The following is a 24,419-nucleotide window of genomic DNA, read 5'->3' on the forward strand; positions in this document are numbered from 1 at the left end:
AGACCTGGCAGTCAGTCTCACAAGAATGCAAACATACAGACTTATGCACCAAAATGGTGCTGATTATAGTGTTTCCCGATGTGTTTGTTAATATCCGACAATAATAGAAAGTAATACACCAATGGAGGACACTAAGCAGCTTTGCTAATTATAAAAATGTCCCTAGATGTAGTAACGTAGAGAGATAGCATAAATGTAATGTGAAACAAATTATATAGAGAAAAAGAATACCTAATGAATGGGCCATTTATATAGAATTCAAACGCAGCCACGATCTGGAATACCACAGGAACCGTTTCAACGTTAATGCCACACAAATGTTTTATGTGGGGCAGGACGCTGGACTGGGGAGGGCGTGGACACTTCTGGGCTGTTACAGCTGATCAGGCTACAGTCGTGTAACATTTCCCTTCACTAAAATTCTTCAGGCCGTAAGAATTCGATGAGGTGCTCAGGATTTGTGCATGTATGTTGACCTTCAAAAACACGATCTTTCACAAAAATAAAAAGCAGCAGGTCTTCACATTAGCTGACTGGATATTGTTAAATCTTCCGATGTACATAATTTTGAATTTATTATTTTATTTATTTATTCAACATATAGAACCTCTGAAATATACAGTTAGAAGTCTCTTGTTGGTAGTAAATATTCTTTGAAACATTTTAATGATTATATTTTACATCAAAATATGTATGTTTTATAATTTATTTACTTTTTAAACTGCTAAGCATTTGCTTGGTTTAGAATTCCACACTATTATAAGTAGTACCAAAAATGAATATCTTTGTACTTTAATTTTTGACAATTCTTAAAAATAACTACCCACATTTTCTGGGTCTAAGGGGTATAAATATTTTCTTCCAAACTGTACAAAAAATATCTATAATTTTTTTCACACAAGCTATAAAATAGCAAGGTTCGTGGCATGGAATACACTTTCCAAATATCTCAGTATAAATGATCTAGATAAAGGAGTGGGTGTAGGGAAAGAGCCATGATTCTTCAAGGTATAAAACTAAACTAGCCCCAACTTCCTGCTCTGGGCTTTGAGTTGAGCATCCTTTGGTGCTATAGTTTTTGGCATGGGACAGATATGGTAGAGATAGCATTTCCACAGAAGCAGTGTGGGTGACAGGAAGGACATTTTAACTGCAGCCTTGCCTACCCATCTATTTGACTTGCTGCATTCCACTGCCCAAGCTATGTTTCCACCAATACAAAAAGAATAACCACAAATCATGTGTAGTTGTTTTAAACCTTAAGAAAATAGCTTATAGAAAGAAAGTTGCATATTATTGGTACAGCTCCCATTCAGTTAATGATTTCCGCTCCCTTTCAATCATGATGTGCTTTCAATAGTCCATTGTAAAGGGTCAAACAAGTTTTCTACTGCTCATGTTAAAGCAAGAAGAAGGTGAATTATTTCTGTCTCTATCTGTCTGTGCCCTCCAAGCCAAAGTAAGAGACCAAATAGCACACACAATACCGAGTCAATCTATATATAATTAACAGCCACACTTGGCTCTAATTTTACACTCTAGAACTTGAGTAATGAAATTAAAACCCTTTGTGAGCTGTGTTTTTAATAAGTTACTTGGAAATGTCTATTTTTTTTCCTTAAAGAACTTTTTCACATTGTTCCAGAGGTTTAGAAGGGGTTCTACATAATAGCATCTCCCCCACATGAACACGCCATTAAGAAAATTGCTCCTGATCGCCTTTTGATGGTGTTCAAAGCTGCTTATGTATTTCTGAAAAGGTCACACAAAGCCCCAAGACGTGCACACACGGAGAGCACAAATGGACGCCTGCACTGGTTCAGACGCCACCAGGTTTAGTTTCCTCAGCTCACAGACGGTTTTCTCCTCAGCCGTTTGCCAAATGTATTTTAGAATGTCCAAAATTTAAAATGTTGATGTATGTGAACCAACCACACAATGAAAGAATCCGTGCGCCATTAAGGCGGTGCGGCGTGCCACCCTGTTTTCCTTAGATGTACTTGGTGCAGCTCAGCAGACCTGAGCAGGAAGTCTCCTAAAAGGTGTGCGGCTGATACCTGGAATTAGAAAGGTAGGCACTCGTGGTTTTGTCTTTTACTTTTTTCTTGTTTTTGTTTTAAATGGGATTCTTCTTCCTTTTTTTTTTTTTTTCCTCTCTCTTGAAAATACCAAATTATGACCATGGAATATGCATAACAAACTCCGATCCAGGCCCTGATTATTCACAGCCTAATCGCAGTTTGTGTTTTACCCCAGCCATTTGCTCCTCCATTCCTTACCGGCTGCCTGCCTTTTGCCATTTCACTGCTTGTTAGTCTTTGGCCAGAGTATCCCAGAAAAAGGAATTTTAAAGAAGGGGTGGGGGAGGCTGGCCAAGCCATCTGAATGCCTTCCAGTTTTGTCTGAAGTCTCTGCAGATGGAGCTGGGGTGCATGTGCACACAATTCTCTGGTTACCCCCACTGACGGCGCCTCCCTGTGACATGCCACACCCACACACCCTTCTATTAATATTTTGGAAGTGTGCATTTTATGAGCTACTAATTCTTCAGAAGCAACGTGAGTCACCTATTTAAAGAAGAAGAAGAAAAAAAGTCTGGACATTTTGATTCGTCACATATAAAGTGAGGCTATTTTATCTCGCTCATGGGGTGTGCCCCAAAGAGAAATGGCAAATGCTTGTGTTCCTGAGTGGAAGACAATTTAAACACCTATTTTTCAGGAACTGTTCACAATGATTGATTCAGTTAGTACAAATAAATATTTGTTGGGACATTTCCGATACTGGTCGTATGTATGTTAATTAATGTAAACTATTTTTTTGTCTTTGTTTTTAAAAGATAAGGTGCAGTGGAAAATCACTGCATTAGGAACGTGTTGGTCATGAATCCACTCTCCAGTCCTGATACTATTTGGGATCAAGTATACCTTGAATTCTATTAGGGATATCTCTAATCTCCACGTATCTGTCGATGGTGAGGAGGATGAGGTTGCTAATTGTTGGGCAGCGGTTACTCTCCTGCACTGCTGCTGAAAACAGACAGAGACTTGACCTCTTACCACACTGCTCCAAGGTTTCCTACAATGCTGAACGCACATTTGCTACAAGTGCAGGATGCCAGGATGCCAGTGCTGGGCATTTCATCCTTCAAAACACAGGGAAGCGTGCTGACAGAGTTATATATAATTTATCTCTATAGTAGTCTTATTCATAATTTCCAAATCCAAGAAGCAGCACAAATGCACTTTTATGATAGATGAGCAGTCAGTTCTTGATACATTCAGGCAACAGACAACTACTTGACCATACAAAGTTAACAAAACACTGATTTATACAAGATCTATGAATTTTAAGTGTATTTTTCTAGGTGATATAAGCTGTATCCTAAAGCCCAGATAATGTAGTTAATTTATACGATGGGCAGATGAGAAAATTATAGGAACAAGAAACTGGTATATGAAGGTATTTGGAGAGTAGTAAGGTTATGCTAACATGGCTGTAGGGGCAAATACATGGCTAGTACATTCTCCAACCATGTACTCCTATGTATTGCACTAAAAACAGTATGTAAAAATTTCAAATTCAACCAGGATTGGAGAAAACCCAAAATAAAGGAAAAACTACATAAAAGATACAACTCTATTGTAAATTAATAACAAAATCTCAGGGAAACAGGAAAAAAACCTTTGCAAAACAGCACTTTGGCTAATTATTGAGAGGGTAAAGAGGGAAGGTATTCTTTACCAGCAAAGCTTGAAAAAGTCTACACAAATTTCATGCTCCAGTCAGTGAGTAGCACTGATTTTTACAGGGGAATGTGTGAGCTAATCTGCAGCATTTTGTGTATGCTAAGGTTAATCAAATACGTGAATAATGAGAGCAAGACCTCTCTGTATGGGTAAAAAGTTAAAGTGAATAAAGTGTAATTAATAAAGGTGAAAAAACTTAAAAAAAAAACCCTCATTGAGTCCACCCAGTTCACAAAAAAACTACAATAGTGTACAAAATTAAGCTCCCCTTTTCTGGTGCTAAAGGGAGAGGTGAAGGCGGATAAGAGGAAGAGGAGACTGGAAGGAGAGGAGGGAAGGGGCACCCATGTATGTAAAGTAAATAAACTGAATAAAAAAATAAAAGAAAAAAAAGTTAAAAATAAGAAGGGTAGGCTAGCCTGAGCCACAGGCTGTCAGCCTGGAATTAGAGATATTTGCATCTGCTCACTTTCAAAACGTGTTTTATAAATCGGAGGTGGTGGCTCACAACTACAATCCCAGCACTCGAGAGTCGGAAGCAGGAAGATCTGATTCAAGGACAGACTGTGCTACAGTCTGACCCTGTGCCAAAAACAAAACAAAACCTCCAGTATGTTTTACACATGCACACACAATGCATACATACACAGATAATAGAGAAATAAAAATGTATGAATGTATATTCATGTTATTATACACAGACATTTTTTCTAGTTGTGACCACTGAAGACACCAGCATAAAATGCTTGAAACAGTGAACATGCTTAGAGCCTAAATCTTTCTTCCTGAAACCTATTTTTCAATATAATAAACCATGTCTTCTTTGCGAAATGATCCCCAGGGATCTGGAACAGAGAACAATAAAATGAGCTTAGGGGCTGGTGATATGCTTCGGCAGGTGGAGCGGCTGCCACTCACTCCTGTGAGGACAAGAGGTTTGATTCCCAGCACCAACCTGAAACATCAACTCACCAGAGACAAGGTCAAACAAAGAATCCCCACAAGTCCTGGCTTGTTGAAAGGCCCAGCTCTCAACATATGTGGTGGAGAAAGACAGAGGAACACACTCAATGTCAACCTGAGGCCTCCCAAAAGCCAAGTACAGACACACACTTGCTCACACACACGGAAACACACATACACGCGCAGGCATGCCACACATGCACAGAGAATTTTGAAAGATTAGTCTAGAGAATCTTGTCATGTCACAAATATGAAAATGCTCATATAAGATGCAGCATGTTGAAGTGGTACAAGTTAATGTGAAACAGTTCTTCATGGTATGAGCTGGGTCAAAGTGATACAGAATAATTAAGTAGCAATATTGCATTCTTGCCCACTGAGTGACCGTCTGTGAGCTCATACTTATATAAGCAACCAAGAAGATGGAAAAATACACAACATGGAAAAGTCACTTTAAATGACAATGATTGTTTTCATCGAGAGCCACTAGTGAATCCTCAAACTAAAGGGCAAATGTTTTAAATGAAAAAAAAATGTATTTAAAGGCTCTTTAAAACTCTCTAAAATTATTATAATATTATAAGGGTAAAAAAATAAGGGAAGTGGTGAAAATTCAGCACATACTACTTTACCGTCATCATGACTGATTTACCAACATCATACATTTCCCAGTGATTCAGCTGGGAAGGGCACGTCACTTCTGAAGATGTCACTTCTGAAAGCTCCCTGTCAAAGGAGGAAGTAGCTTGGTGTAAGTATTCAAAAACTCCATGTGGAAATCAGTCTACAAGGACAGAGCAGCGCTCTGGAGATTGTCAAGGTCACAAAATCACAAAGCAATGGTGAGGATCAGACGTAGAGGAGGAGACTCAAGAAGACCTCACACCACAACAGAGTTAGGGTGGTCTAAACAAGACCCTGGACTGGGCAAAGGAAGAGGAATTTAAAATTTCAAAAGTGACGAGCCATTCATGATGGCCCACGGGTGCAGCCCCGGCTCTCGGGAAATTGGTTAGTGGGCTGCTCACCTGAGGTTGGCTTTTTGGCAAAATCTTTTGAAATTATTTCTTTGAAATTTTAACCTGAATTAAGTGTCAGGTATTAAAAAGTCACCCTGAGCATTTTGGGTCACCAAGTTATTAAAGAAATTAATATTAGCAAAGCTGTATCCACACTGAACAAAATTTCTATACTGTTTCTACAGTTTCCCTTTGAGTTTTAAATTATTTCAAAACAAATTGTTAAAAATAATTATGAGTAACCGGGAAACAGCTTTATCTTTCCTTCATTGCCCTGTCGATATGAAATGGCTTTACATAATTTTCAACTTTTTGATAATTATTTTGGCCCATGATGTAATACAAAAGTCTGGCATATCTTATGTGAGTGTGGCTTTTAAGTGATATGAGTCACACCAATGGCATTACAATTCAACCTCCCAAGCTGCTTCACTGTAGGCAGCAGTATGCATTTGTTCTGATCATTCCCGTGGCCAGGATGGCCAGAAATGAATTTGAGACCTGAATCAACCCTAACAATATGTTTATCTACCTGGATTTAAAAATCATTGAAAGACAAAAACATCTATCCGAAGGGATGCTTATTCACAACAGTGGACACTTAACAATGAGCTTAATGCTACCAGTATGGCTGAGTAGCACAAAGCCATCTGCATCCTAGAAGCAAACAGACCAATTTGAGGCCAGCAATAGGAGGTCAGCATTTGCAAACTATAGGGGCGAAATATTGCTTATGGACTCAGTTATTTCCTATGCTTTATGTTTTAAATAGGATTTTCCTTTTTAGTTCCGTGAAACAGACTAGTGGAGAAGTCATACAAAAGACATGTAACCTCAAAAGCACCACTGACTTTAGTTTTAATTAAGTAAAGTCTGTATTTTTCATAAAAGTTTTTAAGGTAAGAGTTCTTTTGTTAAATTTCTGAGCAATAATCTTGCATGTATCATGAGTACATTTCTTCTCTCTGACTCAGACTCTATGTGAAATTTAATTTGATGGTCCCCGAGAATCCTATAGCTTTATGATCATTTTACCAATTTTAATTTTCTCAGTGATTGGAAATGAAAGATTAATATTTCCAGCATTACCATCTACCATTATTTTGAAAGAATATAATTAGAGGTTTAAAATATCTACCTTTATATTGGTATCTATTTTTTTCAAGGAAATAAGTGATTTGTTGAGTGTTATCTGGGTATTTCAAAAAAGCTGTGTCTTCTCAATTTTAAGATTTTTTTTTAATTGGTAGTTACATATGCTAGTAAATGAACAACCTTGCTTGGTTCTTTTTATTATGGAAATAGAGAAATCTATAATTCTTTTTTGCTTGGTTGCTGTGAGTTGAACATCATCGGTAAGAATTCATTAGTAACAAAGAATCTGTGGCCCCCAGGAGCTCACCTCAGTAGCCACAGCCAAATTAAACCCAGATCCCTTACATGAGAAACTTGATAAAGGGAGTGATGGATGCTGAAAATATAACATTTCTCAGCTAGATGTGTTTATAGAGGCTGAGCCAGATAGTGCCTAAGGTCCTCACAATTGTTTTCCAAGGGCAAACAAAGCTGATCACTCACACACAAGACTACTTCCAGAGGAGCTAAGGAAGCCTGGCAAATACACAGTGTTTGTTTCTAATAGTACAATTAAAAGATGTAGCCCACGGCTGTTCACTGTCCAGTGGGTTCCCTAGTAAGGGGAACAGGGACTGTCTCTGACATGAACTCAGTGGCTGGCTCTTTGATCACCTCCTCCTCAGGGTTGTGCAGCCCTGCTAGGTCACAGAGGAAGACAAGGCAGCCAGTCCTGATGAGACCTGATAGGCTGGGGTCAGATAGAAGGGGAGGAGGAGCTCCCCTATCAGTGGACTGGGGGAGAGGCATGGGTGGAGAGAGGGAGGGAGAGTGGGATTGGGAGGGGAAGAAGGAGGGAGATACAGGTGGGCTACAAAGTAAATAAACTAATTAATTTAAAAAACTGAAAATAGAAAAAAAAAGGTGCCTTTGAAAAATGCATACAAAAAAGTCATTTCTTCCCTACCTTTACATGTCCCAGTATTGGGAGAGACATCACTCACTTGCAGAGAAAGAGAAATAAATCAAGGCATAAAGCTAAGAACTACAGGAAAGCCAAGTATAGGACAAAGCCCCACAACTCTACCATCCTAGTACCCACAGACTGAGCACCTGGAACAGACACGGAATTAATGTGCTATCTCCTACCTCTCCCCCAGTGTCAGCAGAGCACACCTTTATAGAGAGCTCAGTCAGGCCTTCTGCCTTGAAACTGGTACCTCGTGGAAACTAACATCCCTGTACATGGAGTGTGGTTTCAGATGCATCATTTGGACGAGGCTGACTTCAGGAAGGAATCTGTGTTCTGGTAGGGCTGCCTTAAGTTTTAGCTTGCCTCCTCTTCAAACTTTGAGTCTGTGACACATACGCCCTCTTGCTGAAGCTATGAAGGCCCAGCATTGGCCTTGGACTGTAGGTCTGTCTCACTGCTCGTCCCCTCAGTCTCAAGTCACACAAGTATGGACAGTACAGTGTTTGCAGACAGAGCACCAGAAATGTCTCAGCATTAGACAGAGACCTTTGCCCATTGGAACATACTCCCATTTCAGCCACTATCCCTGACATCTACAGTCATGGGCATTGATGAAACTGTGTAGGGGCTCATTACTGTGAAACTCAGGAGAAAACTACATTATGGCCAACCTGCATAGCCAAGGGTCTTCCTTCACAAACACTGCTCCAAATTTAAAGAGCATAGCAGGACAACAAGATCCTATTGACTGGGGTCAAATATGACTATAGCCCTAAGACTTTTATCTAGAACTTGACTAATGAAACCTGATACTGGGAAGATCATAAAGATACAGATCCCAGACCTATATGGGAATAAAGCGTCTGGAATGGCCCCATTTCATCAGACTTACATTCCAGATTGAGTCACCTATAACTGGTTAGGCAGCTGTGGGCCCTGAGACCACAACAATACATAGCTTCTACAAGTGAAGGTTTTGTTTCTCGCCAAGGGTTGTGCTGCTTTTGACTGTCCGTGGGCTCCAGGGTAGGACTCTGATTGGCATCTCAGCAGTCATGGGTCTGACATAGGCTTCTGGGATTATTCTATCCACAGAGACTGTCTAGAGCCCAGAAGTTTCTCTCCGTGCCTCCTTACCATACACAGATAACTACAAACTAGTCATCTCAGCCTTTACTGGCTCCAAAAGAGACTTGTAGGGACAGACACTTTATTTCACTCTTTCCATTTCTTATGAACAACACACAAATAGCATATTTAGGACAAGTCTAGGCTTGGATGGCCCTCTACCATTGAAATAGTAACAATAACACAAAAATATCTCTTGGCAACTTTGTGCCTTGGTGTCTTTCAGTGATGAAATAATATGGGCTCTGAGAAGGTTAGGAGCCTGATTACAGTTTCCAGAAAGACAAAGAGAAACAGTCCAAAGGCCTGGATTTAATACCGAATCTCCCAATGGCCAATGATTTCATGTGGCAACAGCTTCCAGGAACCTATAACTCAACATGCCAAGGCACCAGGATCATGCCAGGCAATGTTCAGTCCAGGAGAACTCAGATTAAATTGAAAAACACCATCTTAAATAAATTCAATGACCTTAAGAAAACAAAGAGAAATGCTTCAGTATTGTAAGAAAATTTTAACAAAGAGACAGATGTCATTTGAAAAAATATCAAGCAAATTCCTGAGTTAAAAATAAACGCGCGGATATTGAAATATCAGCAGGAAGCATTACTGGTGAGAAAAATCAAACAGAATAATTAGTGAGCATGAAAATGGGTACTCTGAAAACACAAGTTGGAAAAAAGACAAAAGCAAAAAGAAAAAATTGAAGAAAACTATCAGCAACTTCGAACACTCAAAATGCAAAGCTGGATGGAACATGAGCGTCAAATTTTCTTAGTACATTTTCTCTTAAACTTTTGTTTGCTTTTGTTCTTGTCTTTAGGATTATTTTAAATTGTTATCATTTAAAAATTGCTTGTTATAATCAAAATGTTTTTTATTCTCATGATAATGAGAAATCACAAATCTTAAGTGATAGATTAATAAAAATATATAAGTATATGGCTAGACAGATTATAGATTCTACCGCAGAATCTACTACTATTATCCTACTAAGTGGATATAATAGTAAGCCAACTCCTAATGACAGTTGATTGTGCTCATAGATTAAGGAATTGAGCTCTCTCTGTTTGTAGCAGATGACCAACAGAGATCCTCAGCTGGCTGAGGTGCAGAGAACGCAAGACTGCGGAATGTGCAGCCTTAACTATAACACGAATACCGCACGCCAGCTCCTCTCTCAAAGACTCTGGGATTATTGCAGAGAGGAGGCAGAAAGAGTGTGAGAGCCAGAGGTGGTGGCGAAAATAACAAAACCCGTGGAGGAGAGTAAAAGCCGCACCCCGAGAAGAGAGTGTTAAAAATCATGCTATCATGCTGAACATGCTAGAGGGTGCGCGGCTCTGGCGGGGCTTGCTGCGTAAGCGTGGGGGCCTGAGTGTGCTCTATCGCCTCCACTAAACGCTGGGCACAGCCACACATGCCTGTAATTCAAGTGCTAGGGAGGAGCAGGTCCCTAAATCTTACCAAGCCCCTGGTTCAGTGCAAGGCCCTGTCTCAAAAACTGTTGGGAAAGGCAACTGAGGAAGACATCCATTGTCAATCTCTGGCCTTCATATGCCTATGTGCGCATGCGCACACACACACACACACACACACACACACACACACACACGAGAGAGAGAGAGAGAGAGAGAGAGAGAGAGAGAGAGAGAGAGAGAGAGAAAGAGACTCAAATAAGAAAAAAAAAACTAACAATGAATCTTTAGGAATAAAAAAAAACAAAAAACAAACAAACAAAAAGCCAAGAATGACTGAAACTGCAAACCGGAAAGTAGTGAATTCTATGAACGTGCTGGGGGTGGATCTCCCTAGACCAAGGACACTGGTTCTTTTTCTTGTCTTTTCCAGGTTTTTAGAAAGGACACACGGCTGTGGCCAAGGCTGCCCTTCGACCCACAGTTCTCCTGTTCAGGCCTATAGGGAGGTACCACACACAGCTTAATTAAACAGATAATTAAATGAGGCATTAGCCAGACAAAGAGAAAGAGAGAGAGAGCAAAATACAGAGCTAGAAAGGGGGCAATAAGAACCAATGCACCCAAGACGTGTACGGTCGAATTCGGGTTTTGTCTCTGGGCCCCACCCTACAGCTTTCTCTGGGTGCCCCCTCTTCAGCTCTTCAGCTCCCCTGGGTGCCACCCTCAGCGGAACCCTGAAGGGGGTGCTCAGATCTTCAGGCTGTGCTCCACCTCCGGACTCCAGAGTCGCTGAGGCTAAATCTCTACAGCCCTGGAACAAGAGATCAGATGCCTAGAGAAACTGAGAAGATGAAGCCACAGAGAAAGCAGCAGCACCCGAGGCCTCAGTTATCACTGCTGCTGACATGGAACTCAGGGAGGCCTGTCTGACTGGTGCTAGTCTGTGAGGCCATCGGTGCCATCTTTGCGGTAACAGTGTAAAAACCAGCCATTGCTCCGAGGCAGGGAGCTTTACGTGGTCTGGCCCTGCCATCCAGGAACCAAGAATCTGACCGCTTAGTATAAGTTCATGGCTTAGTTTGGCAAGTTGTTTTGTTTAGCTTAGGGTTCAGGTCTGTGTAAAGCCACTGCGGCATGAGTTGATAGGCTCCTCCCCTACACCTCTCTGCCATAATGGCGGTGGTAGCCTCTGTAAATGGCAAAAAGGCCATCTCCAGCCCCTCATTAGGTCCCTTCCCAGATTATGCTTTTAGGAGAAAATCTGAACAAAAAGCCACCAATCCCTTAGCTCCCCCCTCAGCTCAGGACTTGAAATCCCACCAGTCCTCACTCTGGAAATATTTGTCTCTTAAAAAGTCCTATATAAAGGCTGCGTCTGCACAATTCTCTGTTGCCTTTTCCTGGGAGCAGAGGCAGCCACTCCGGGATTCATCTCTCCTCTCCTGGATTCATCCCTCCAATAAATCTCCTCTATGAGATTTGCTGTCTGCTGTGACTCTGTCATAGAAAGAAGCCAAGAAGCACAGAAGAGAAGTGAAGTAGGAGCGGGGCTGAGGCTCCTGAGCTCTTTGACTCACCTGGGTTTGGGTAAACCCTCCTTGGGGAACTGCAACAACCCTGCTTAGGAGGCCTCAGAGTTATGTGGTTCCTGGGCTCCCATGTCCCAGGATGCCTTTCCATTGGGACACTGTCCCACCTCAGGGCTGTGCGGTTCCTGGGCCTCGGCATCTGAGGAGGCTCTTCCACTGGGATACCTTCCCATCTCAGAGCAGTATGGTTCCTGGGCTCCTGAGTCCCAGGACCTTCCCATCTGCGCAGGAAGGCCAACACCTAGACATGTATACCTTACCAAAAATTAGCTCTAACAACGAATTGTACAACAAGTGTAATCCTGGAATCAACATTATCATTTCTAATAACTAATAAAAGAAGTTTTGTAGACTTAAATAGGGTTATAGTTGAAACCAAATCTAAATTACTTTGCAAGTTTCTTTTCAACTAAGTTGAAAGCCCTATCTCAGTATAAGAACGTCTTTTTCAAGTAGATGAAGAGAAGAGAAACTGGGCAGGAGATGGAATGGGGAAGGAAGCAAGGATAGGGATGGATATGGGGAGAATGGAGGTGGGAGGTGAGAGGACTGGGAACAAAAAGGGAAACTGAGGTAGAGAGCATCTCTTTGTCAATCTGGAGGCCTGTATCAGGGTATCCTCCTGGGAGGAGATGGGTGTGACTCTAACTGAGACTCCAAACAGGGGGAGACATGAAGACTGAAGTGATCACCTCCAAGCCAGGCAGGACTTGTGGAGGGAGGGGAACAACACATCCAAAACGACCTGTTATCCAAAACTTACCCTGCCTACCAGTGCAGAATAAAGAGGGAACCACAATCGAGGGAGTGTCCAACCATTGACTGGCTCAGTCTAAGACCCACCCCATAGTAGAGAGCCAGCCCTTGACACTATTAATTATGCACTGCTATGCCTGCAGACAGGAGCCTAACCTGACTGTCACCTGGGAGGCTCCTGTCAGCCAGATCATCAGGAATGATGCTGGAACTTGCAGCCAAGCCTGGGGCAGAGTTCCAGGGGCCCTGTAGAAGTTTTGGGGGAAAGATGGAAGGCCCTGGAGGGGACAAAAACCTCACAAGAAGACCAAAAGAGACAACTAACCCAGACCCATGGAGGCTTGTAAGGACTGAGACAGCAACTAAGGAGCATGCTCGGTCTGGACCTAGGACCCCTGTACATATGTGGCCAATGGGCAGCTTGGTCTTCATATGGGTACCTGGTGAGTAGAGGGAGTGGGCTGTTTCTAACATGGACTCTATTTCCTGCTTTTGGATCACTTCACCCCAGGCATATAGGTAGGGACTACAGATAGGGCTGCCTTGCCTGGTCTCAGGGGATGAGGATATGCTCAGTCCTGATGTTACTCCATGTGCTGGGGAGGATTTATACAGAAGGAAGGGGCCTCCCCTTTTCTGGGGAGAAAGGGAAAGGGGGAGGGAGAAGGATAGGGACTGGGAAGAGAAGAGGGGGGCACCCTTGGGATGTAAAGTAAATAAGCTGAGATTAAAAAAGAAAAAAGAATGTCCTTTTCAATCACCATACTTGCTTCTGGGTAATGGTCTGAAGGAATATAAACTTTGACATGATCCCAAGGGCACAGTCAACTAATTTTTAGCACAAGAGATGGGTATACACACTGGAGAAGGGATAACTTTTTCAATTAGTGATGCTGGAACAATTGCACATTCATATAAGGAAGAATAAAACTATACCTGTTTTCACCAATTACAAACTCAAAATAGACCACATATAAACTAGAAACTATGAAACCAGCATTAAAAAAGCAAAACACTGAGAGAATACATAGGAATTTTGGAATGAATAACATTTTAAAAAAATATCTCTGAAAACAAAGGAAACAAAAGCAGAAATAACAAAGGGTTATAGGAAAGCCCAAAGAATCTATAAAACAAAGGAAATAATCAACAGAACAGCATGAAATACCTACAAATAAATGTCATACAAGGGACAGATACTATGAAATATAAGGAACTAAAAAGATTCAATAACAACAAAAAATCCAACTACAAACTAACGGAAAAAAAGGCTAATAAATCAAAATTGGTATTTATCAAAAGAAAACATACTATGTCCAAAGTTATAAACAAGTATTCAGCATAACTGAATTTCAGAGAAATGCGGTCTACAACCCTAATGTGTGTCGCTGTTATCAAAGGCTAATGATGACAAGTGTTGGTGAGCGTAAGAGAAGAGAAACTCTTGCACATAGCTAGTGGGGATGTAAATTAGCAGAGCCATTACAGAGCACAGCATGGACGTTCCTCAGAAATTAAAAATAGACTTGCCATATGATCCAGTAAATCTCACTGCTGGGTATATATCCAAAGAGTATGAATCAGGATATCAAAGAGACATCTGTACTCAGCATTCACTGAAGCACTATTTATAATCATTGACAAATGGAAAGAACTTGAATGTCCATCATCTGATGAATGGATAAAGAAGGCGTGGCATACGTACAATGGAATATTATTTAGCCATAAAAATATGATGTTCTCTCATTTGTAGCAACCATGTTGTGAGAGAGGAATTCAAAGCCTGAGTGAACGCATCCACAGGAGGAGTATAAAGCAGTTCATCTCCTCGTGGCTGAGAGCAGAATGTTAGCTGTCAGGTGCTAAGGAAACATGGGGAGGCAGGTGCGGAACTGCTGACAGGAGCATGTTCTAACGCACTGGCATGTAGCCAGTTACATCGGCGACTCTCCTCACGCTCTCACAAAAGACCTCATAAGGGCAATATATGGATAGAAGTGTTCCGTTTGGCTTACAGTTTAAGGCAACACACGTTCCACTGTGACAGAGCAAGTATAGTCGCAGGAGTGCGAGGAAGCCACAGTCAGAAGTCTGAAAGACCAATCCCAGTGCTCAGCTCTCAGCTCACTCTTTCCATCATATTCAGTCCAGGACACCTGACCATGGGAAGCTGCTGCTTACATTCAGTGTGAGTTGTGTGCCCTCAGTCATGCCTTTATGGAGATACAATTTCACCCACCCCATGGGTGTGCTTGTATGGTGACTGTAAGTCCAATCAAGTTAACACTAAAGAGTATCACCGTAAGGGTAAAAACAGATACACTGCACACTTTGAAAAGGTAGAACTTTGCACCATAAAGAAATGACAGGTGTTTGAGAGTCAATGTTTAACCTGCTTTGGACATTATTTCATCTATATGTATAAATTGCATATTTTTATATATTACTTAAAAATAAAATTTGACTGATTTGTACAATTAGTCAGCAAAGCAACTAAAATAGCCTTTCTTAGATATTTATAATGAATATTAAACTTAAGTACCACATTAAAAGCAAAGATTTTAAAATATCAATAAGATATATTTCTCTAAAACATAATTTATTTGAGTACATATTAAAAAGATAAAAAATTGAGGTTTTAACCTATTTTGTGGATTATAACTGTGGAATTGACTGAACTAAGTAACAAAGGATATTCAAAAACTTCAGAGCTAAAAAGGAATATAATTGTAATGGTATAATTATTATTTGCATGGTCATTATAAATGAAAGACATACTCCGCAACTACATTGTCAGGTTTTTACACAAACATTCTTTGCAATAATTTCCAAATTTGATGTTCTCTTTATTTTATAAATGAATAAACTGAGACTCAGAGATGACATAATTTGCTCAAGCCACATAAAGCTTCTTGGTTCACAGGGCTATCCTCTCTAAGCACCTGTTACTTTTGAAAGTTCACAGGGAAACACGCTACTTTTGAAAGGAAACATGCTAGGCCCCGCCTAACTTACACCTGCTGCCTGAGGACTACAGAATTTCCAAACACAAAGTGTCCATTCAGTATCGAAAAAAGCCAAAGGTTACTTCTGATAAAACTTTTGTTTAGAAAGGTTCTTTCTTGTAGCCCAGTGTAGCCTCAAACTTGCATTTCTCTTCCCCAGTCTTGAATGTGGGGATTCCAGGCATGTGCACCACCATGCTATCATAGCGGTGTTACATGCAAATTTCTTCTGTCACACTTGAGTTTCCCCATGCTGCACGGACTTGGAGCAGAAATGATGCCTCCTTTATAGAAATGCTTTAACGTCAGTGGCCTTTTAAACTATCCAGTTTCTCAAATATCTTCTTTTTGGATTCTCAGCCCAACAGGTGCCAAGAAACAGATTCATAGTTGCCTGGCATCCATTTCCATTTCCCATGTTCTATGCCAGAATGTTATTCTTCTAGACAATGAAATCTTGCATCATCAGTCACTGTCTAGTCAATATTGCCATTATCCTAGAGAACATTTAGTGTGAAAAGGAATTAAGAGGTGAGGGCTCTTTCCTTAGTTCTGATTTTATTCTTTGTAATGTCCTTCCAACATTAGTAGGCTATTTCTGGAATGCCATAGCCTTTTCTATGATACTATCTCTACAGATTTGATTTCCTAACTCTCTTTCTAGACTTTACATCTGTGCAGAAGCTTCCCCTGGAACTGAGTCCCCTGTCCCTATGTTCAGCATTTCTATTTCTTCTTACTGCTCAAGATTCCTCCTTGTTTGTGTTTAGTATCTGCATATGGGTGCATTAGTGCACACACACAGACAACTTACATACATGTAAACTTACTCCAATAAATTCCTAGAGTGGTTAACAGCATGCTAGTTCCTTAATTAAATGTTTAAATTGAAATTTGAGACCATCATTAATTCCTAATATTTCTCAAAATGAACAGGACCCGCTTATCATAGATCACTATGGAACTACACACACATACACACACAAATAATTGCCCTTTTGTCCTTTGACACAATCCACATTCTCCATACCATCTTTTATTTAAGTAGCTTACTTAAGTAGCTATTTCCTTTTATAGATTCTGAGCTCTTAGATAGAACAAATAATTTCTCTCAACTAATGTGGTGCTGGCATTCCCAGCATCACTCCTGGATTACTACATTAGCAAATGAAATAATTTATTTCAAGAGCCATGTGAGAAAATGTCTCCATATTCCATTTTAACTACTTGGACTTTGGTTCCATAATAGTTCAAAGAAAGGCTTGAATTTTAATGGTGACCTAATAACCAAAACATAATAGTGAATTCTAGCTCAATGTAACTTAAATGACTTCATTTCTAGTCTAGTAACATTTATTGACTACATAATAGAAAATCTTAAAGACTTAGAAAAACTATTAATCAAAAACTTAAAACAGTGGGCTATGGGAGAACAGGAAAAAGGGTAAACATTTTATATAATGTTGAGACTTATTTTGATTTATTTTGTGTATACATTTTTTCTGCATGAGTTTATGTGTAGCACAAGTGTGCAAGGGTCTATGGAGCTCAGATCCATTGATACTGGAGTCATAAGTGGTTTCAAGAGGTTATGTGGATTGTAGGAAACAAATCTAGACTCCATGCAAGAGCTGTAAGTGAAAAGCTGTTAAATGCTGAGTCATTTCTCCAGCTCCAAGAGTAAACATTTTCCATTCAAATATATGTATTCATCTAGGTTTAAAAAAAAGGAAGTTGGATTTTCTACATCAAAAACCTCAATGATCAAAGAGTATATGGAGTATCCTCAAGATCTAGCCATACCACGCGTAGGCATATATCCAAAAGAGGCTCAAGTACACAATAAGGACATTTGTTCAACCATGTTTGTAGCAGCTTTATTTGTAATAGCCAGAACCTGGAAACAACCCAGATGCCCCTCAACTGAAGAATGGATGCAAAAATTGTGGTACTTCTACACAATGGAATATTACTCAGCAATGAAAAACAAGGAAATCATGAAATTTGCAGGTAAATGGTGGGAACTGGAAAGGATCATCCTGAGTGAGCTGTCCCAGAAGCAGAAAGACACACACAGTACATACTCACTCATATATACATATAATATAGGATAAATCTACTAAAATCTGTACATGTAAAGAAACTAATCAAGAGGGAGTACTCTGGCTAAAATGCTCAATCCCCATCCCAAAAGGCAAAGAGGATGGACATCAGAAGAAGAAGAAAACAGGAAACAAGTTAGGAACCTGCCACAGAGGGCCTCTGAAAGGCTTTGCCCTGCAGACTATCAAAGCAGATGCTGAGACTTATGGCCAACTGTTGGGCAGAGTGCATGGAACCTTATGAAAGAAGTGGGAAATAGTAAGATCTGGAGAGGACAGGAACTCCACAAGGAGAGCAACACAACCAGAAAATTTGAACACAGGGGTCTTCCCAGAGACTCATACTCCAACCAAGTACCAGGCATGGAGATAACCTAGAACCCCTGCACAGATGTAGCCCATGGCAGTTTAGTGTCCAAGTGGGTTATATAGTTAGTAATGGGAAGAGGGACTGCCTCTGACATCATCTGATTGGCCTGCTCTTTAATCACCTGAGGGGGGAGCAGCCTTACCAGGCCACAGAAGATGACAATGCAGACACTCCTGATGAGATCTGATAGACTAAGATCAGAAGGAAGGAGAGGGGGATCTCCCCTATCAGTGGACTTGGGGAGGGGCATGCATGAAGAAGGGGGAGGGAAGGTGAGACTAGGAAGGGAAGAGGGAGGGGCTTATGGGGGATACAAAGTGAATAAAATGTAATTAATAAAAGTAAAAAAAAGTAATTTATTAAATATGACTGATTCACAGATAAAGTGACAGAAAATGGCAAAAGACAAGTATACAACAGTGATTCCTTTGTTTCCACTATTTTTAACTGAAGAATGGTAGGGGTTCCTGAGGAACATGACACAGCATTTCATGAAAGGATTACACCACACAGAATCCATCAGAACTTTCAGGGCTAGGTGCATCATTACTGCTTGTTCTTGATCTCTGTGATGGGTGTACAGAGCTCTTGGAGCAGGACTAAAACTGTACTGAGTAATGTTGACTGTGTTTTAGAATATTCCAGAATGCTCAGCTGCTATTTTCTTTCTCTGTGTCATAGAGCTTAGTTGATATGAATCTTGCCTAAGCCTAAGCCTCTTTGTAGTAAAAGCTCTAGTTGAGGCAGTCTTATTTTATGGAATCGTTGTGAATGCAATGCACTAAGGCAATAGTTGGCTGGTGAGTGACACATGAGACCTTTCTTGGTCACTTAGCCAAAGGTTTCACGCAACATACAAGTCTCATTACTTAAAGGATCTCTTGTCCAATAATTAAGTTGATGGTATTAGCCTATGCACTGACTTTGTTAAACTCAATAGTAACATAAAAAAGAACATTTTTACCTGTCCTTGTTGCTGGCATACTCATTTGGAGATAGCAAACGTGATGGGAGCTTTCTCTGAAGCCAATTTCTCATCTATTCAACACCCTCAGTGTGGGTAATAGCACAGAGTCTCTTATGCCTTCATTCCTAAGACCTTATTCATTAATGGCAAAACTAGATTGAAAATACTGCATTTACAAATTTGATTATTTATTTGTGTGTGCACATGCAGGTGTGTACCATGCATGTGTAGAGGTCAGAGGACAGCCTGCTAATGTTTGTTCCCTTTTTCAAGAGAAGGGTCCTAGGGGTCAAACTCAGGTCATGAGGGTTGATCCCAGGTGCCTTTCCTAACTAACACTCAAGTGCTTTACCTAACTCTAACAAGCAAAGGTTACAAATCATGATGCAGGACTAGTCAACCAATAATCTAATACACGTGTCAAAATAATATATTCTAAATAATGAAATTAATACTTCATATTTTTCTTTTGAGAATAAGTTGTCTTGTATACAAGGCTCTTATCCCAAGTCTGATACCAGCTCTCCTTTTCTTTTCTCCACTAGGAAATAACCATAATGATGATTCCTATAAAGTTCTGTCTGCCACACACACACACACACACACACAGGCTTGTGCGCACACCCAGTCACACTCTTACACACATATACATTCTCATAGCCAGGTGTAGTACCACATGCCTTCAAACTTAGCACTTGGATGATAGAGGCAGTTGGATCTCTAAATTTGAGGCCAGTCTGGTCTACAGAATAAATAAGCAGTACAGGCAGAGATACACAGAGTAACTCTATCTCTAAGAAAGAAAGAAAAGAAAGGAAGGAAGGAAGGAAGGAAGGAAGGAAGGAAGGAAGGAAGGAAGGAAGGAAGGAAGGAAGGAAGGAAAAAAGAAAAGAAAAGAAACCAAGCTCTATCTATGGATTAAACTAACAATCCAAGTCATAGTTAAGGTAGCATTGCTAAGTGATTAAGGAAGGGTCCTCTAGATGTGCTGACTGAAAGCTAGCAACATTGGCTAAGATTCATTCATATTACTTAGGAAAGTTAGTTGATATGAAATGTCTGAATGAAGCTGCCAAATCAGAATGGCCTCATCGCCTGGATGGAGCTCTATATTGCCAGGAAAAGGCTACAACGACTAGATATTAAAAAATGAGCTACAACAGGATTGTGGTAAATTTTATCAACAAGAGCACATGTTAGAGCAGACACTCCAGCTGAATATTAGAAGGGAGCAATAGCTTTAATGAGAACTGGATGTGGCAAGACTCATTGCAAGCCAAGCTGTGAGTCCCAGCCCTGCTTATATGCTCAACCCCTACTAGTCTGTTTTCCTTACCCCTCCTTTATGGTCAACTCTCAAACCCATCAGTCCTTTTCTTATTAGGCTGTCTCTAACAATATGGTCATTATGTTGAATCTCTCTATGAAATAAAATACTGTTTGTAGTGTGTTATTTTCCCTCTTAATGACATCCTCAAAAAAAATTAGAAAAAAAAGAACAATGGCCTTAGTAAATGATCTATCTTAGGCACATGAGTACTCAAGAAGTTTGGTGGGAAAGAACGTCCACAGAACATTTTCACCTATATATATTTTAAAATAAGAATCTATTCCCACAAATTACCCATGCCTTCTTTATCTTCTACCCAACCTCTTACTGCTTTTTTTTTTTCCAGAAGAAAATCTCAAAATACATAGAAGGCAAAGAAACAGCTTTAGTTGTAATCAAAGATACACTTAGATGCCTCTATGACAGACAGTTCAGTTGTGCTAGCAAGGTCAGTGAGAGAGGCTAGGTCTTGCTTGGGTTGGCACAAGATGAGCAGGTAAGCAACATAAACTCTGGGTGAGAACAGATCAATGTTGTACAATCCCAAAGGACAAGCAGCCGGATGGTTCTGCCATACCAGATGACCAGCCATGGACATAACTCTAAATAGAGATCTGTGCTTTCCATCATCCCTAGAGATACTGAGATCAATGTTCCATGGACGGGCCCAATGAACTGCACCTTTAGAGCAGATGGAAGCCAGAGTTCCCATCCTCCCGGCCTTTGGCTGAAGTTAATCTTTGGGTTAGTGAGACCTAATTCTGTGAATTGTCCTTATCTCCTACATAGTTATGTGTAATATCTTGGGCGAGGGAGCATCCTAAAGAAAATTAGAAACATCTGGTGAATTTAAATAGAATTCCCACAGTGTTCTTCTCTACATGCACATAGCCCTAAGCCCTAACAACCTCTATCCCTTTCAATGCTGTGCCCCCCATGCTTGGTAACTATTTCTCTGGATGGATTTGGATAGTTTAATCTTAGTAGTCACTGCATTCAAGAATGCAGTAAAATTGATGATCCTTTTCGGAATGTCAGTTCATAAAATGTGTCTCATCCTGCTCTAGCAATGGGCCTAATGAAAACCAATATTTCAGTATTTCCTGTGAGTAGGCCTGACCTTGGAAGAGAAAAGCCATGTGCAAACCACAGTTCAGCAAGCAGTAAGTCCAGAGGTCTGAGACCAGTGTGGCCAGCACCCCTACTGCAAAGATGAATGCTTTAGATTCTTTGTTATCTCAAACATATTGATAAGGCATTGTGTTTTTTAACCTCTAGTAATATCGATAAAATATTGTCTAAGATGTTTGTTGATATTTTCAGTGTTGTCAATGGATCCTTGAAGACAGCTAAAGAAGCATGGCTTGTCACAGTACACAAACAGACTCTGAAAAAGGGATCATCTAGAAAAAATTTAAAAATAGGGTATCATGTAGGAATGTCACTTTGAAGAAATAAGACTCAGGACTTCACACATGTATTGCCATTTATTTTCATTCATCTGTTCACTTAGATTGTTGTTAAAACAGTTCTGTCCAACACAGAACTTAAATTAAATTGTTATTCACACATAGCTCCAATATTTCCAAGGTTTTTAACGTGGCTCAATGACCTAGTACGTTAAAATGATTTAAGTTCAGTTTAATAAAAATAATGGACAATATGCTGACCCACAAGAAACTGCACTATGCATATCACAATTTGACTGTTGATGATCTTATATAATTCAGCCAAATATACTCATATAATTATGCAAGATATCTAAATACATGAAAGAACCCAAATAAAATGTAAAACTATCGAAGAAGACTAGGCAAAATATAAGCTACCTCTACACAATTATTCCAACTCCTGTGAACCTAAGATAACTTTTAAATTGTTTATAATTATATCTTTAAAACATTTGCAAGCATAATTTTATTTAAAGTAGTGACAGGACTTTGGACTTTTTTATTTTCTTTTTTTTAAGCAAGAATTCTTGTCTTTGCCTTTTCATATGCACAAATTCATTTTCATGGGTATTTTAACTTAGAATGCATGCATAGCTGTGTATTTGGCCGTGTCTAGACAGAAATCTAGAAAGATGATCCTTGGAGTTGTAGTTTACTCATGTGCAGATTATCAAGCTCGACTTCGAAAGATCAATATTTAAAAGATGAAGAGACAATTGTGGACTACATTTAACTGTGTATGATTTACACACACACACACACACACACACACAAGTTGTAAAAGGAACTTTCATTAGCCTGTTTCAAATGTTGTCTTGGGAGGCTCACTGCCTCCATCTGCTAACCTAGGCCTAGTCCTGGAAGCTTCCAGCCTCTACACAATCTAACGTAGGCAAAGAGTGTTTTTGGCCTCTGAGATTTACTGCTTAATAAGCTCACCCTTTCTTCTCTTCCTGAGCTCTGGACTGTCTGTTTCAGCTGAGCTGTTCTGACTCAAACTCCTCTTCAAACTGACTTATTCAATCTGGCTTCTCTCTTGTCCCCAGAATTCCTTTGTTTGGCCTTCAACTAATTCTAACAATCTGCTCTAAGCTTTTGTCTCCTTCTCATTCTCTGGCTCATTTGGTCTTCACCTGAATTCTCTCTCCCTGCAATCTGTCTCTTCATTATTGTCCTGGTAAAACTGTCTCCTCTTTCTCTCTGCATTACTCTTTAAATAGCTTCCTTTTCCTCTCTCTTCTCATGACAGTTGAACATGTCCTACTCTGTCAAATCTTTCTCTGATTTGTCACTGTTTCTGCTACTCAATTGGCCATCACTTTCAAACATGGATATTTCCTTCTACAAACTAAATTTACCTTCACTGTTTCGGATTAAAGGGGTGTATCCCCGTACCTGGACCTAAGCTTTTCTTCACCTGAAACTTGCTCTATACCAGGCTGGCCTTGAACTCAGATCTGCTTGCCTCTGTCCCCTGGATTAAGGTGTGTCTGTATCGCAGCCGGATCACATAGACCTAGAAGGTCTTAGGATATGGTGATTTCTTGCCAGAGCAGCCACGTCCTAATTAAAATTCCTCTATACATGTGCAAAAATCATTAGGAAGCTGGCAGCACATAGTCAAAGATAATTCTTCAAAGAATCACGGTGTATAAACTATGTAATCATGAACCAAATAGTCCTCTGCTATGTGAATGCACATAGCAAAAATTTATAATAAAAAAAAACTATTTTTCTCAGTGTTAAGCCTATTCCATGCAATCCCAAATAATAATAAACATGGAGGTCTTAACTAGGGCCTCTACTGCTTTAACAAAACACCATGACCGAAAAGCAATCTGTGGAGAAGAGGGTTTATCCAACTTACACTTCCACATCGCTATTCATCACCAAAGGAAGTCAGGACAGGAACTTAAACAGGGCAGGAACCTGGAGGCAGGAGTTGATGCAGAGGCCATAGAGGGGTGCTGCTCACTGGCTGCCGTCCATGGCTTGCTCACCCTGTTTTTTTGTTTGTTTGTTTGTTTTTTATAGAACACAGGACCGCAGCCCAGGGATGTCACCACGCACTGTGGGCTGGATCCTCCCTCATCAGTCACTCATTAAGAAAATGCCCTACAGCTGGAGCTTATGGAGGCATTTTCTCAGCTGAGTTTCCTTCCTTTCAGATAACTCTAGTTTGTCTGTGAGGTTGACATAAGACCAGCCAGCACAGCAGAAGAAAATATTCTACTATGCTTAATGTGAAAATAATATAGTCTTGAGAAATATGTGTTGTAAATAACTTAGTCATGAAGAATAAACCCAAAACAGCATCAGAGAGACTCTCCTGATGAGATATGTCTATGTCTGCAATGTGACTGTCTTCATAGTGTGATTACCTTCATGATTTGTTTGTTTGTCTAAGAATAACACACATCACCCGACTGTGAACTTAGGCTATTTGCCAAGAGTCAAACATTAAATGTCAAAATTATTATTTACAAGTGTCTAAAATATAAAAAAACAGGAACTTTCAGCCA

General features: G+C 40.1%; 1 pseudogene; it reads right to left on the bottom strand.

Moving 5' to 3' along the window:
* Positions 1 to 414: 414 nt before the first annotated feature.
* The window catches only part of LOC110544229 (uridine 5'-monophosphate synthase-like), a 99,512-nt pseudogene continuing 75,507 nt past the window's right edge, over positions 415 to 24,419 (bottom strand).

Source organism: Meriones unguiculatus, chromosome 12, assembly GCF_030254825.1.
Source record: "Meriones unguiculatus strain TT.TT164.6M chromosome 12, Bangor_MerUng_6.1, whole genome shotgun sequence".
Classification (NCBI taxonomy): Eukaryota; Metazoa; Chordata; class Mammalia; order Rodentia; family Muridae; genus Meriones; species Meriones unguiculatus.